The 12,191-nt window shown below is 44.4% G+C and overlaps 1 long non-coding RNA gene across 1 annotated transcript in view; it reads right to left on the reverse strand.

The window, feature by feature from the left end:
* LOC138283047 (uncharacterized) overlaps nucleotides 1-10,911 on the reverse strand; it is a 36,726-nt gene extending 25,815 nt beyond the window's left edge. The window contains exon 1 of the long non-coding RNA XR_011201038.1: nucleotides 10,818-10,911. This is a non-coding gene — a long non-coding RNA (uncharacterized lncRNA). The remainder of the gene's footprint in view (nucleotides 1-10,817) is intronic.
* Between the last annotated feature and the right edge of the window lie 1,280 nt (nucleotides 10,912-12,191).

Raw genomic sequence — 12,191 nt, forward strand, 5'->3', positions numbered from 1 at the left:
TTGGGTGATGTGGAACTGGGTACATTAAAGTGGAGCGGGTAGATTGGGTGGGTTAGAGAAGGATAGATTTGAATGAAGTGGGGCTGACTGTAATGGAGTGTGGCAGTCTAGGGTAGATTAAAGAGGGATAGGTTTGAGTGAGGTAGTGTGGAGTGGGGAAGACTGGAGTAGGGTCAATTGGGGTAGATTTGAGTGCAGTAGAGTGGAGAAAAGTGGGGGTAGAATGGGATGGGGTGGTGTTGATTGGAGTGAATGGAGTGGGGTTCATCAGAGTGGAGTAGGGTAAAGTAGATTGACTCATATTGGAGTGAGGTAGAGTGGAACGAGGAAGATTGGGATGGAGTGCAGTGGGGTAGAATGGAGAGCGGTACGGTGGAGTAGGATGGAATGGATTTGGTTGTAGTGAAGTCACATAGATTTGAGTGGAGTGTGGTAGATTGGAGGGGTAAATTAGACTGAAGTTGTGAGGTAAATTGGGGTGGAGTGGGGTGTGGCAGATTTTGGGTGGAGTGGAGTAGATTGGAGTGAAGTGGTGTAGATTGAGTTGACTGGAGTAGATTGGTTTGAAGAGTAGGGTAAATTGGATTGAAGGGAGGATGGGGTAGATTGGAGTAGGGTGTGGTAGGTATTGAGAAGAGTGGAGTGGGATAGTTTGCTGTAGATTGGAGACGGGTAGATTGTGGTAGATTCGAGTGGTAGAGATTGTGGTAGATTGGAGTGAGGTAGATTGGAGTTGAGTGGAGTAGTGTAGATTGGATTACAGTGGAGTGAAAATTGGAGTGGGGTAAACTGAAGTGTAAATTGGAATGGAATAGGATAGACTGAAGTGGAGTGGAGATTGTAGGGGTGTAAATTGGAATGCAGTGAGGTAAGTTGGACTGGAGTCGATTGGGGCAGAGTGGAGTGGGGTAGATTGGAGTAGAGTGGTGTAGAATGGGGTTGCGTGTGTGGGGTGATTGGGTTAGATTGAGCAGAGTGAGGTAGATTGGAAAGGAGTTATTTGGGATAAATTAGAGTGGAGTAAATTGGAGTGGAGTAGATTGTATTGGAGTGAAATGGGGTAGAAAGAATCATATTGGAGTGAATTATGGTAGATTACAGTGGAGTGGAGTGGGGTAGATTGGTGTTGAGGAGAGTGTGGTAGATTGGGGTAGAGTAAAGCGTGGTTGTTTGGGGTAGATTTGATTTAAGTGGGGTAGATTGGAGTCGGTGAGGTAATTCGAGTGAGATAGAGTGGTGTGAGGTAGATTGGAATGGGGCTGACTGGGTTGGGGTGGAATTAGGTGGGGTAGATTAGAGTGGGATGGGTGAGGTAGATTAGGTTTGATTGGATAGGAGGAGAGTTGGGTAGATTGGAGTGGAGTGGGGAAGACTGAGGAAGATTGAGTGGGTTAAACTGGAGTTGATTGTGGTAGGCTGGAGTGGAGTGGGGTAGATTAAGGTGGAGTAGATTGGTGGAGTAGGGTAGATTGGAGAAGAGTGTGACAGATAGTAGTGAAGTAGAGTGGAGTGTATTGGAGTAGACAGCAGTGGAGTGGGGTAAGTGGTGTGGAATAGAGAGGAATAGAATGGACAGGAGTGGAGTATAGTGGTGTGTTGTGTCATGGAGTGAGTGGAGTAGAGTGGAGTGGCATGTCAAAGAGTGGATTAGAGTGGAGGGGTGTAGAGTGGAGGGGGTGTAGAGTGGAGTTGCATGTCGTACATTGGAGTGTCGTAGAGTGGAGTGGCATAGAGTGGAAGGGCATAGAGTATTGTAGAGTGGAGTGGTATAAAGTGGAGTGACGTAAAGTGGAGTGATGTAGTGTGGAGTATGCATGATGTGATAGCGCACTGTCATTACAGATAACACAATTTCAATTGAAGTGACCATGGAATTTGCACCAACATACAATTTTACTGCACACAAATGATAATGTGTGGAAATGTCATCACCTAGTGTATTGTTATATTTCGATCGTATTCAAATATTTGTTTTCACCACACTTCAGAATTACAAGGAAAATGTGCTTCATTTGTGCTTTAATAATGGTGATATATTCTGAAACAAGCACAGTTCATTTATGCTGTGTGCTAGAAGGATTACCTTCCTATACAATCGCCTCACACATGGGGCAAGATTGCCACATAAATCCTCTCACTTTGAAGTCAGAGAAAGAAAAATAAACACCAAGCTCCCTCGGAAGACAGAGTCTGACATTTAAATGCATAGCAAATGTGATAAAATAAGAACATGATTTAAATGCCTGCTTACAGAAAGCCAGTACTCAGAATGATACAGTAAACAAGGAATGCTCACAGGACGGACAAACTCAACCTGGACGGCCTAAAACAATTAAAGTCAGCAAATAGAAAGCAAGCAACTGGGAGTTACAAACCACAAAGTCAGTGGTATGCAATTGGTGAAATGCTTTCCCAGGGAAGCTTCCAGAATGCCCCCAAGAAGTCAGAACAAAGGCTTTGATCTAAAATGGTTTGGTTCGGAGTGCTGATAAATGTGTATTGTTTAAAAATAAAGTGAAGCAATTGATGTCGGAGATTATGAGAGTTCTTGAAAAAAATAGCATATCACCACAGCGTTGTACAATACCCAACGTAATGGGCAAGTGGAACAGTTTAACTGATAAATGAAGATGAAATTATGCCTACGCAAATGCCAAGGTTTAATGAAAACTATCAGAAACAGGCTTTGGGATTATCAGATAACACCTCATGATATAAGTGGGAAATCTCCTTTCGTGCTACTCAAGGTTACCACATCAGTGTCACAAGTTTGTCCTTAGTGGCTCAAGAAGAAAATGGATGGCATAAATGTTTGTCTACCAATGACAAAGCCATGCTTATATAAAGGTGTTCACAGGAACATCTAAAGTGCAAAGAACGCTATGGTGACACCAGAAAAACAAAAACAGCTCTCTTAAGGTCAATGATTAGTTCACAATACTAAATTCTGGAATGGAAATGAAAGGAAAACTAATTTTTCGTGCAAGAAATTGAGATATTAGCAGAGAGGGGAGAGGAGTAAGTATCCCCATCAAGTAATATTCAAAATCCTGTCAGAGTGAACCACTAAAGTCAGTAAATAAACCCAAGTTCAACCCCCTGATAGTTATGGTGCAGAGCAGACCCAATTAACTAAGAGGCAATGCGTAACGTATTTATACTGCACCAAAACGGTAATAAAGTAGAAATGCAAAACAGTAGGAATACCGAACCAAATTTGAAAAATAGAGTAAAATTTAATAAACAACTTGACCCAAAAATGACAAAATCCAAGAAGAGTAAATGGAGATAAGAATATTTACATCTTTCAGTAGAAATAATGCCAAGAAGCAAATAGTAGCGATTATAGTAAATGGTCGCAGCAGACTAGCACCTAGGTGCAATTTGACATTGACTGCAATGGAGCATGAGTCAGATATGCTAATCAAGTTACTCATGGTAAAAAGACTTTACCTTCTAACAGTAGTCCTTTAGATCCTAATCCACCGCAGGGGCGCACTTTTAAAGCCCCACCAGGACCATACAGGAGGCACTTAAAGACTCACAGGGTGTCAGGCAGAGGTCAAGTGCCGGACCCATTCAGGTCTAGTTGACACTGGTTGCTGTACACTTGCAGGAAAGCCCTCTTGTAGCTTGTTGTATCCTTGTAGATTGAACAAGACACCAGCCTTGTGACCCTTGGAGTCCATGTCTGGGTACAAATGGGAGCAGGTCCAGCCCTTCAGGGCTCATCTCAGATCATGGACAGCAAACACAGACCTCTTCCATTCATCCTCAGGTCCGGCAGTGTTCTGAAGTGAGCACCTAGAGGCACCACATTTAAGCCTGGAAGGAGCTAGTGGTTTTGAATGGCTCCTGCAGTGTTGGCTCCTTATCAAGGGCTTTAGGCACAGCCCTTCCTCCCGTGAGGGCCCTTCCCACAACTGCAAATTATTTAACTGAACAGTATTCATAAGAACACAACTTTTTATATTATCAACTTTTTATTTTGATAATATATAATATGCGCACAAATGCCCGAAGGCCTCTTGTCACTGACACGTATCAGATATAAAGCACCCAAAAACATAAACAGGAAACAAAAAAAGTCAGGACTTGAGCAATTTTCTGAACTGAGTGAAACTCTGTTTGTTCTTGAGCTCCCAAGGGAATTCATTCCACAAATTACCAGTGGAATAAACAAAGCTCCTACCATCCCAGGGTGCTTTATCACATCTTGATAAAGAGACTATTTTCAATGCAACTGAACTCAGAGTTCTCCTTGGCGTATCCCAGGTGAACTTTTCCCTCAGATATTCAGGGCCTATCCTATGAAGTGATTTATGTGCTGTACAGATGGACTTAAAGGTCACTCATTACTTTACTGGGAGCCAGTGAAGCTCCACTAAGGACTGAGAGACTGACTAATATTTGCATATTTTGTTAGGAGGCGGGCTGCTGTCTTCTGCAAACGCTGGAGTTTATTTAGAGAATGCTGTTGAATGCCCTTGAAAGACATCACAATAGTCCAGCCTAGACAATACACATGAACACTGCCCGTGCACGGGTCAGCCCTCTTGGCCTCGTCTCCGGTCTCCTGGTCATGGAGAGGCTGAGGAGACTGAGCGATGATCTGGCTACTGAGGTTTTTTTTAAAAAAGGCACTGTGTAGGTGGATGCCAGGGTTGTGCACATGAGGGGCAAGGTTCAGCTTTGATCCCCTTATACAGGCACAATCCATTGTATTTAACAGACATACTGTTTGTGCTTGAGGCAGCACAGAATATCTGCAAAAATGGGGCTGTCGGGGGGGCACACAGTGCATCCCTGATGCCGATGAGGAGCCACACAGATCTGCAGGATCTTAGCACTGTCCCAACTTCTTATAAGGCTGTGCTTTGAATCTTAGCGGGAATATTGGAGAAGGATATAGACGGGGCTTCCTCTTGTAAAACCAGGCCCTACGGATTTGACTGGGTCTTACTTGGGATGATGGCTTGCTGTTTCCAATGTCCAGTGCCTCAGTCTTGCTCTTCTGCTACAAGGGTTGAAGGAAAAGAAGCAAAGTAAGTAACAAAATGTGGTTTCTCTGTGTATGTGTGAGCAGGTGTTTGTAAGTCTGTCAGTGATTGAGAATGAATGAAATGGAGTTGGAAATGTGCGTGAGCATGTTTGAGAGTGTTAACGAGAGAGAAACTGAGTGGGAATCAGTGAGACTGAAAGAGTGTATATGTTAGACCTGCCATCTCTTGGCATGGTTGCCCTGACGTTTGCTTTCTGACCTCTTGTTTTGACTGTGTGCTGAACTTTATTTTTGCTTGCTTTAGGACTTTGTAGCACTTTACCATGCTATCTACTGCTAAAGTGCATGTGCTCTGAGTTTAAAACATGGCAACATTGGCTTCTCCATGATTGGCATATTTGATTTACTAGTAAGTCTCTAGTAAAGTGCACTATGTGTGACCAGGGCCTATAAGTCAAATGCTAGTAGTGCGCCTGCAGCATAGAGTGTGGCAACCACTACCGTAGCCTTTTAAACATGTGCAATTTACCCTGCTATTTTGACTTGGCAAAGTACCCACTTGCCAGGCCCAAACCTCCTTTTTAGGTTGAGCATAGCAGTGCGCAAGCACTGCTTTTCGATATGTTGTAATCTATTCTGTGGGCTTTAAACATGCCCATCTCATGCCTATCACTTTCATTCGTTCCTGGGCTTCCCTATTAACAATCCCTCAATGTCATTCATAAATGCTTTACATTTGTCCCGCCTTGAGGATCTTTTGTCACAGCTTGCAGACTGACCCTATTACACGGATTATTGCACGATTGTGAATATACTTGTGGGAGGACAAACTACTTTTTTTTTCTTTTGTCTCGCCTCATCGCACACCATGGCAGCCATGGTGCTCTGAGTGCAAAGGGGGCGAACATGATTGGAGGTACTGGAGAGCTTGTCACATTGTTCACACTGTTACCTAATCAGAGTCATTTTAATTTTGCTTTTGCCTCTCCCCTTCCTGCTCCATGGCTTTCAAAAAGCCCTTGTAATTGGTAAATACTTTACCTAAATAAAAGCACAGAAATCATCAAAGTGGCGGTCCCGGCACAGAGGGAGAGCCGGTACTTCAATATTCACTGCACTCGGGAAACTCGCACCATAATGCTTTGCAAGCATTCTTTTTCAAAACATTTTTCCCATAGGTCCACGTGTGGTAATCCTAGGACAATGGGTCTACCGCCAAAATGTTCAGCACAACACATTCTTTTTGTCTAGGTAATCTCTGGGTCCCCACACTAGGTTAGTGGGGACTCTAAAATAATAACACCTCCCACCATTCACTGTCTTTTTAAGTTCTCTAATGGTGGTAATGTTTCTTTTACAACTGAAAGTGGATTTTGTTTTAAGGGCCTTCTTTATATTATTAATGCACTAGACCGGATAGTCCTGACAATTTGTGTAATGAACTATGCTCTCTTGGAGCTAAATGTAGCGTTGCACTTTATTACCTTCTGCCATTCTGTTTTCATGTAGTTATGCTCTGTAGGGGCTAACTATTTGGTTACATGACCATGTTTCTTACAAATGTTATTTTTATTGAGGTGTCTTGTAGGGGCTGTTCTGAGCATTACAGTCAGCATACTACAGTATTTGCAGGACTTGGAAACTCACCCCATAATGCTTTGCAGGGCATTCATTTTACAGAACATTTTTGCTCATAATTCAGCCAGTGGTGGTACTAGGACAATGGGACCCCCTTCAAAACATTCCCCACAATGTGCTCTTTTTGTCTAGATCATGTCTGGGTCCCCACACTAGGTTAGTGGGGATCTGTAGAAGGCTGGCCTGGTGTGTGGTGGGTACCTATGGTACTAACACCTTATACCAGGTCCAGTTATCCCTTATTAGTGTAGTGTAGGCAGTATTCAGAAGCCAGGCTCTCTAGAGGCAGCTATGGGTGAGCAGCCAAGGCTTAACTAGGAGACATGCAAAGCTCATACAATACCACTGTAGTCACATAGTACTCACACACATGAAAGAAAACCCTAATTGTTACAAAAATAAAGGTACTTTATTTTGGTGACACAAATGCCAAAAATACCATAGAGACTATACTCCCTTAAGAGGTAAGTAATGCACAAATTATAGAAGCTAGTATGCAGAAATAGGCATACAACTCTTAGAAAACAGTGCAAATAGAGAAAATTACAATAGTAAGAAATAGGCCTAGTGGGAGCACAAACCATATACTAACAAAGTGGAATGCAAATGTTACCACCTCTGTAAGTGTAGTGTGTAGGAGGGAGCTGGGAGTACTAGTAAAGCCCAAAGGTAAGTACCACAACCCACCCCACTGACCAGGAAAGAAGGAGTAAAACACTGAAAATTAAGTTTGGTGGCTCTTGACTCACAATTTAAAATTACATTATTTGGTAATTTTTTCTAAATGGGCGTGGAGTACTTTTGTGATGTTTTCACTCTGTTACTGTGTGTGTGTGTGCACAAATACTTTACACATTGCCTCTTTAATTTAGCCTGACTGCTCTGTGCCTAGCTACTAGAAGTTGGGCACAGGTAAACTTACCGAGGATTGTGGTCCCTACTTGGCGAGAGTACAAACTTCTGCCAACTAGAGACCCAGGGCCACATGTACTAAGCACTTTTCTAGTCGCAAACAGGCCGATTTGCAGAATCAACCCATTTGCAACTAGAAAAATACGAACCACGGGTTTGAATTTGCCATTTGGTATTTGGAGGGGGCGTGTTGAGGTCTTCTCTTCCTAATACAGAATGGGAAAGGTATGTACGAATGTTTTGCAACCAGGATGTGGTCACAAAACATTCGCATTTTACCACCAGTAAATATTTGGTGGTAACCCATTCAAAAATGGGAAGGGGTCCCTAAGTGGTGCCTTCTCCTTTGAGAACGGTGAGGAAATTATTTTTTAAGAGCAGGCAGTGGTCTGCACAATGCAGCACACATAGAAAGAGCAAAAAACGAGGATACATTATAACATTTCTTCTCATTGCTCCACCCCTGGAGTGGCGTTAGATTTTGGTGATGCCTCAGGTTTACGAAATCTCGTAAATCAGAAGCAGCATCAAAGTGCAATGGGTGTTGCTGTGGAATGCCCACAGAATCACGCATTGCATGCCCCTTACACACAAGGTTCCAAGGTCAGCTGTGGAGTGTGTGGTTTTAATGGAGTGTTATAAAAAAAAGTTAGTACTAGGTATAAACTGTATATTATTCAAATCTGTATTTGAGAAGCACTTTTAAATATTTTACCAAAATGTATTTGCACATTTTGTAGCAGCCTGTATTATGATGTAATTGTATTTATATAGCGCTTACTATCCCTGACGAAGAGTTGAATGCATGTTTAAAATAAGGACTTACACATTCACAGTTCTTCCAGGGGCCTCGGTACCTCATAGTACTAACAAACACTGGCAAAGCCAATAGGTCTCGTCTGCGCAAGAGTTATTGGCTTTGCCAATGTGTTTTAGCTATGTTATACACCAGAGTGGCTGCTGTTCATGGCTAAACGTTAATGGCATAGTGACGTGGAGTGGAGTGGAGTAAAGCTGCATAGGAGCAGTGGCGTAGAGCCCAGTGGTGCAAGGTAGAGTGCAGTGGTTTAGAGTGCAGTGGCATGGAGTGGCATTGGACAGAGTAGAATGGCATAGAGCAGTGGTTCCCAACCTGTGGTCCGGGGACCCCTGGGGGTCCGCGAAGCCTCCTCAGGGGGTCTGCAACAGCTCAGACAATTAAATAATATTAACAGATTAGGTCCCCAGCTTTAAATAATGACTCATTTGGGGGGTCCTTGAATTCCAATAAAGATTTATTGGGGGTCCCCGGGCTCCAATAATGATAAAGTGGGGTTCCACAGAAGTCAAAAGGTTGGGAACCTCTGGCATAGAGTGCAGTGGAGTAGAGTGGCATACAATAGAGTGGCAGAGAGTGCAGTAGTGTAGAGTGGTGAAGTGGCATAGAGTGCAGAGTAGACTCATGTGGCAGAGAGTGCAGTGGCGATGTCTAGTGTAGAGTGGTGCAGAGTAGAGTATAGTGCTGTAGAGTGCAGTCGCGTAGAGTGGAGTGAAGCGGAGAAGAATAGCATAGAGTGCAGTGGCATTGAGTGCAGTATTACAGAGTAGATTGGTGTGCAGTACAGTGGCGGAGAGTGCAACGTTGCAGAGTAGAATCAGTGCAGTGATGCAGAGTAGAGTGGCATAGAGTGCAGTGGCATAGAGTGCAGTGGCATTGAGTGCAGTAGTACAGAGTAGATTGGTGTACAGTACAGTGGCGGAGAGTGCAATGTAGCAGAGTAGAGTGTCAGTGCAGTGATGTAGAGTGCAGCAGAGTGGCACAGAGAGCAGTGGCGTAGAGTACAGTGGTGCAGAGTAGAGGACAGTGGCGTACAGTGCAGTTGTTTAGAGTGTATTTGTGCAGAGTGCAGTGGCATAGAGTAGCTTGGGGTAGTGTAGCATAGAGTGCAGTGGAGTGGAGTGGCATACAATAGAGTGGCAGGCAGTAGTGTGGAGTGGCGCAGTGGCATAGAGTGCAGAGTAGACTCATGTGGCAGAGAGTGCAGTGGCGTAGTGTAGAGTGGTGCAGAGTATAGTGCTGTAGAGTGCAGTCGCGTAGAGTGGAGGAAGCAGAGAAGAGTAGCATAGAGTGCAGTGGCATTGAGTGCAGTAGTATAGAGTAGATTGGTGTGCAGTACAGTGGCGGAGAGTGCAATGTTGCAGAGTAGAGTGTCAGTGCAGTGATGTGGAGTAGAGTGGCACAGAGAGCAGTGGCGTAGAGTACGGTGGTGCAGAGTAGAGGCCAGTGGCGTACAGTGCAGTTGTTTAGAGTGCATTGGTGCAGAGTGCAGTGGCATAGAGTAGCATGGGGTAGTGTAGCATAGAGTGCAGTGGAGTGGAGTGGCATACAATAGAGTGGCAGAGAGTGCAGTAATGCAGAGTAGTGCAGTGTCAGAGTACAGAGTAGACTTGTGAGATAAATGTAGAGTCCCAGGCATACACTCTAGTGCTGTGAGACTACGGACAAGTTGTGGCTTCCTCACATCCTGACATTAGGGGAGAGACTGTCAGCCACACCATCTGCCTCTTTATATTTTTTTTAGATTGAAAGTCCATGGGTTGTTGGGGTAAGCCAGATGTTTTTGTTCAATGAGTTTAAAATTACATAAGGTTAATTACCTTAATGTTTCCCAAACTGTTTGCCAGGCGCTTTAAAATGTTCAGAAACATTATCAAAAATGTGCCGTTACTTTCTCCTCAAGAAAGATTGGGTAGATTTGGGTGGGGGTGATGGCCTTGCCACAGTACTGAAGGGCATTAATTTACTAGTGAACAAGGACATAATGTGGCACCTGAATGTAGCACACCAGGAGGCAATCACAAAAAGAGCACAGTGAATAAATAGTGCTATGTTAAAAAGTAAATAAATTCACTGACAACATAGTGAGGTATGGCCTCCCTTGCGTGTCTGTAAAACTGATGTTTGTTCTTGAATTTGTGTCCTGAATTTTGATCCTTTGTCCTGAATTTTGACCCTTTGTCCTGAATTTTTTACAGTCCTGTCCAGCATTTGCATCAACGCCAGGTGGTCACCCTATCCGACACACGTTTTCAACTGCAAGTCCAAGCTCTTGGCTTTGTCAATGCTTATTTAAAACAAGCAAGAACCATTGCTTTTTCCACTGTTTGCTTTCACGTGGCTTCCACCTCCTCCCGAAAGTCCCCCACAGGCCCTGAGCACTGAAGGTTTGAAACCGATGCTCCGCCTTTCATCACCGCTCTCCCAGGTGTCATTCCTCCTTCTTACCTGTAGGGGGCAGGCGCGTCCTCCTCCGGCTCTCCTTCTCTCCGGGTGATGTCTGTGTGGATGTAGGAGGCTGGACTGGCTTGTAGTGAGTACCAAGGGGTACTTGCACCTTGCACCAGGCCCAGTTATCCCTTATTAGTGTATAGGGTGTCTAGCAGCTTAGGCTGATAGATAATGGTAGCTTAGCAAAGCAGCTCAGGCTGAACTAGGAGACGTGTGAAGCTACTACAGTACCACTTAGTGTCATATGCACAATATCATAAGAAAACACAATACACAGTTATACTAAAAATAAAGGTACTTTATTTTTATGACAATATGCCAAAGTATCTTAGAGTGTACCCTCAGTGAGAGGATAGGAAATATACACAAGATATATATACACAATAGCAAAAATATGCAGTATAGTCTTAGAAAACAGTGCAAACAATGTATAGTTACAATAGGATGCAATGGGGAAACATAGGGATAGGGGCAACACAAACCATATACTCCAAAAGTGGAATGCGAACCACGAATGGACCCCAAACCTATGTGACCTTGTAGAGGGTCGCTGGGACTATTAGAAAATAGTGAGAGTTAGAAAAATAACCCTCCCCAAGACCCTGAAAAGTGAGTGCAAAGTGCACTAAAGTTCCCCTAAGGACAAAATAGTCGTGTTAGAGGGAAAATGCAAGGAAAACACAAATCAGCAATGCAACAACGATGGATTCCTGACTGAGGGTACCTGTGGAACAAGGGGACCAAGTCCAAAAGTCACAAGCAGCTCGGAGATGGGCAGATGCCCAAGAAATGCCAGCGGTTGGTGCAAAGAAGCTCTTACTAGGCTGAAGAACTGTGAATACTGCAGGAACGACAAGGGCTAGAGACTTCCCCTTTGGAGGATGGATCCCCCACGCCTTGGAGAGTCGTGCAGAAGTGTTTTCCTGCCGGATTGACGCCAACAAGCCTTGCTACACGCAAATCGTGCATTTGGCGTTTTTGGACGCTGCTGGGGCCCAGGAGGGACCAGGAGGTCGCAAATTGGACCTGCAGAGAGAGGGGACGTCGAGCAAGACAAAGAGCCCTCACTGAAGCAGGTAGCATCCGGAGAAGTGCCAGAAACAGGCACTACAAGGATGCGTGAAACGGTGCTCGCCGAAGTTGCACAAAGGAGTCCCACGTCGCCGGAGACCAACTTAGAAAGTCGTGCAATGCAGGTTAGAGTGCCGTGGACCCAGGTTTGGCTGTGCACGAAGGATTTCCGCCGGAAGTGCACAGGGGCCGGAGTAGCTTGCAAAGTCGCGGTTCCCAGCAATGCAGCCCAGCGAGGTGAGGCAAGGACTTACCTCCACCAAACTTGGGCTGAAGAGTCACTGGACTGTGGGGGTCACT

This window comes from Pleurodeles waltl, chromosome 2_2, assembly GCF_031143425.1.
Source record: "Pleurodeles waltl isolate 20211129_DDA chromosome 2_2, aPleWal1.hap1.20221129, whole genome shotgun sequence".
NCBI lineage: Eukaryota > Metazoa > Chordata > Amphibia > Caudata > Salamandridae > Pleurodeles > Pleurodeles waltl.